Below are 5,095 nucleotides of genomic sequence, written 5' to 3'. Positions count from 1 at the left end.
ATTTAATGTTAACATATGATATTTATGTGCATCCCGAGAAAGTAAAAGCCATGTTGAATTAGGAGGACCCTACCATAGAGAATGAAGTATGAAGTTTCCTTGGTTAGCAAGGTACTATCGTCGTTTTGTTAGGGAATTTTTTAAGATAGTAGGGCCCTTCTATTACCTAATCGAAAAGGGCTTAAGCGTGAATGGAGTTTCCAAGAACTACCCCTGCTCTAACCCTACTAGAAGGAAATGAAAGCTTCGAGATTTACTACAATGCATCCCATTAAGGTTTAGGTTATGTTTTGATGCAGAACTAAAAGGTAGTTGTTTATGCTTCAAGACAATTGAAAAAGCATGAGTTTAATTATCATACTCATGATTTAGAGCTTGTTGTAGTAGTTTTCACCTTAAAGACCTGGAGGAATTATCTGTATGGAGCTGCATGCCAAATCTACACTAACCACATAAGTTTCAAGTATATTTTTATGCGGAAGAAATTAAATATAAGGTAGAAGAGGTGGATGGAGCTATTAAAGGATTACGATTATATGATCGATTACCATCCAGGTAAGGCTAATGTGGTAGCTGATGCTTTAAGTAGGAAAGCTGCTGGATCCCTATCCTATATACAACCTATCTAACTTCTTCTAATGGTTGAGCTAAAAAAGATAGGATTGATGATGCATATGCATCCTTTTTGAGTACTCATAGTAAGTTTTCAAATGAAGCCATTATTAGTAGCTCGTATTTTGGAAGTTCAAATGGAAAACCCCAACTTAAGAATAATTAAATGTAAGATGAAAGAAGGACTTAACCCAATTTCTCTATCAGAAAGGATGGAGCCTTAGTGTATAGGGTAGGCTTTATGTTCCTAACATACTAGTGCTAAAAATGGGAGATTTAAGAGGAAGCTCATAGTTCGATATACGTGATACATCCAATTAGTACTAAGATGTATCAAACATTGATAAAGTACTACTAATGAATTGGCATGAAAAGGAAAGTTGTAAAGTTTGCATCAAAGTGCCTAATTTGTCAACAAGTAAAGGCAGAAAGATAGAAGCCTTCAGAACAACTTTAGCCCTTACCCATTCTCGTTTGGAAATGGCAACATATCACAATGGATTTTGTGTTTAAACTCCCTTCCACAATAAAAAGATATGATGGTATATGGGTGATCATCGATCAACTTACTAAATCAACATATTTTCTACCAGTGTGAGAGCGGTTCTCTCCAGAAAAGTTGACTAAGTTATTTGTGAACCATATAGTGAGTCTACATGGGGTACCAATGAGCATCGTATCCAATCAAAATTGGCATTTTACTTTGAGGTTGTGGCAAAATTTTGTAAATACACATGGAGCAAAGCTAAATTTTAGCATTACTTTCCATCCACAGATGGATGGACAGTCAGAGCGAACAATTCAGACTTTGAAGGATATGCCAAGATCTTGCATCATGCAATTTAAAGGAAGATGAGATGAGTAATTACCATTGGTGGAATCTGTTAACAACAATAATTACTGTGCGAGCATTGAGATATCTTCGTACAAGGCATTGTATGGGAAGCAGTGCAAGACCCCACACATTGGAGTGAGGTGGATGAAGAAAAGCTTATTAAATCGGAGGATTTGGTTAAGTCTAATTATTTGTAGATAACAATGGACAAGGTGAAAATCATCCAAGACAGACTAAAAGCTACACAAAATCGACAAAAAGTTATGTGGATGTATGGAGGAAGGATCTCGAATTTAAAGTAGGCGATTTGGTATTTTTAAAGTTGTCCCCATGGAAGGGAGTTGTGTGTTTTGGCCGACTAGGAAAGTTAAGTTCTCACTACATATGTGTAATGAAATAATTAAGCGGATTGATAGGTGGCGTGCAGGTTGGCTTTGCTACAAAAGTTGGCATGAGTGCATAATGTATTTCACGTCTCCATGTTATGGAAGTATATTTCTGATTTGTTGCTTATGAGAATCCATCTGTACTCGTACAACCGAATACTCACTGAGGTGCTGATCCTATACAATTGAAGATGGAGCCAATCACAAGGGCATAAATTAAGAGATTTTAAGGACAACTGGTTAGTTTTATTCAAGGTATCATTAAACCTCAAGAAGACATGATAATATCCAAAGATCCAAAGCCCATACTATGCATCCAAGTTATGAAGATCGAAATGGACCCAAAAAGCTGTTTTGGTGCATCTATGGACCATGGGCAGCAAGGGATGAATTTGTTGGCTTATGAACATGATTGAGAACTCCAAGGGGCCATAAAATCATGCCAAGGCAGAAGCAAGGCTGATCATTCAACACATTTGCGCATACACTTTCAATTTGGCCAAAATGCATGGTTTTGGCACTAAGGGGGTGTTGTCATATAATCCAAGCAAGATTTAATCATTCCAATCAAGGGCAATTTATGAACCAATTCTAATCTAATTTTGCATCCTACATGGCATATTGGAGCTGATTTGGAGCCTAAACTAGTTGGTGATTGGACAAAGACAACTTAATTGGAAAACTAGTCAACTAGTTTCATCATTTGAAATTCGACTTTATGTTTTAGAAAATAATCTTTTATTTTGGTTTTTATTTAATTATTTGCTGGAAAAATTAACTTAAAAAAATTAATACTTTATTATTTTGATTGTAAATTAATTAATTCCTATTTCAAATTAAGGAATTAATTAATCCAAACTGCTTTAGGAAAGGTTGGAAAATTTGGCCACATCTTAGTTTCCTTATCACTTGGCCGGTTTTAACCTAGTACTTTTAGGGTTTTATTTTATTCATTTAAGCATATATAAGGGTTTATTTTTCAATGAAAATATAGTTTAGATTATTATTCAAAAATTATTTATGAGACGAATTTTCTTTATTCTCTTTAAACACCTAAAACACCAAATAGAGATCGAATGTTTTAGTTTAACTTATCAATAGGACATCCATCACCTATTGTGACCTCTTCATCATATACCAAAGTTTCTAATCATAAGTTGATTAGGGATCAAGGTGACCATTAGAATCTGAACTTAATTTCGATCCGAGTTAGTATCATACGAGTTTAGGAGCAAGTCGACCTAAAATCGTATTAGTTGCATGTACTTGAGGCATCAGACATTAAGCTAAGAGAAGACTTATCTTACGTGGAGTAGCCATACAAATTTTGTACTGCAAAGGGCAAGTACTTCATAACAAGATTATGCCCTTAGTCAATGTCCTTTGGAGGAACCATTTGGTCGAAGGAAATGATGTGGGAACCTAAGGAGTAAATGCGAATCCAATACCCTTACTTGTTTCAATAAAGCATAAAATTTCATGGATGAAATTTTTGTAAGTGGAGTAGATTGTAACACCCTGTACCAGAGTGTACTGAAAATTTCAGTACTGTGACTGAAGTTGACTGGGGTTGACTAAGTTCACCATTAACTTCTTACCACAAGAGAAATTTTGCTTTAACTAAGGCACCATTGTGAAGTGCATGTCATCTCGAGTTCGGAAATTAGTAATATGCTAAAATCGAAACTGAGTCTAGAAAATTATGATCAGAACAAAATACGATCCAGACTAATAGAGCGAAGCTGATGTTGACTTTTTAGTTATATGGATTATGGTTCTGACTTGTATGCCATTATATAGTACTTGTCGGTACGAGTCTGAAAATTAGTGGCATGCTTAATTTTCAATTACGGTTGAAAAATTATGGACTTGTCAAATTTTAATTATTTTTCAAGAACTAGTTTTACTTGAATATTTTTGGGCAACATGTGAAAAATATGGGAAAATAACCTTCACCGACATGTGGCACATGTCAGCGGCCAAGCCCCTCCTGTGGGTGTATAGTGGCACCATAGTGGCTTTTATTTTATTGCCAACGTTTTCTTTGAGACAGATACAAACTCATAATTATTATACAGAGAAGCTACGACTTTACCATTATAATTGTTTCGTAAACAACTATACCTTTTCTTCCCTTTAATTTTTTAGATAAAATATTGACTTTATCACTTAGACTATTTGACAAAGAAAAATAGAGTAAAAAAGCCATAGTTATGGAGGAGAATTTACGCACATATTTTGTAATTATCCTATATGTTAATGCATAAATTAGTGCTTTAATTTAGTTAAAGTCATCAATGTTTTAGTTTCTTAATTTTTTATATTGTAAACCTAATATATTCTTGGCCCCATGTATCATGTGTGATATAAATTGCAAATCCTGATCAGAGCCCACCAGGCCACCATTGGATTTGCATAACTGGTATTGAGAAATTCTTATTTTTTTTTTTATGACTAATCCGCCTGACTTAATCGCCACGCATTTAGGCTTAATGAGTGGTTAGCTTGGTCTTGTCTTTGTCGGCTTGAACTTATTCCAAAACTTGGTAAGCACTTGGAATTTTGATAAAGATTATTCCCATAACTCTGTCGATTTCTTCCCCCCACTATGTGTGCGTTAGGAAGGTGGTTTTATATATATATATATATATATATATATATATATATATATATATATATATATATATATATATATAATGTGTTTATCATTTTTTATTTTTTTTATTTTTTTTATTTTTTTATTTTTTTTATTTTTTTTATTTTTTTTATTTTTTTATTTTTTTTTTGTCTATCAAGATATCAATTTGTTTGTCAAATTTGTAAACACAAACTGTGACGAACTTAGAAATCCGAGGGGGTACCATTACATAATGAAACATCGATTGCTTTTTAACATGTGGTTTGAAAAGATATAATGATATAGGCAAAAATGTGACAAATTTAGCTATATTAGAACCCAACTAATTAGGATATTGGTTTAAACAATTGTTTTTTAAAAAAAAAAATATATGATTTAAAAGCTAGCAAAACTATACATTTTGCAAATATTCAAACATGATCCTGATGATGAAATGAATATTTTATTTATTTATATGTATCCTTTCATAATTATTCCAAATTTAATATATATTTTAAATATATAAAACTAATTACAAAAATAAGTTAAAAGATGAAAATAATAAAAAAAAATTGTCATTTTTTTATTACAGAAAATTTTAGTTAAAACAAAAGGTTTACATAAATTTCTTTCATAAGTACAACA

Source organism: Ziziphus jujuba, chromosome 6, assembly GCF_031755915.1.
Source record: "Ziziphus jujuba cultivar Dongzao chromosome 6, ASM3175591v1".
Taxonomy (NCBI): domain Eukaryota; kingdom Viridiplantae; phylum Streptophyta; class Magnoliopsida; order Rosales; family Rhamnaceae; genus Ziziphus; species Ziziphus jujuba.
Note: the sequence above shows the minus strand (reverse complement) of the source record.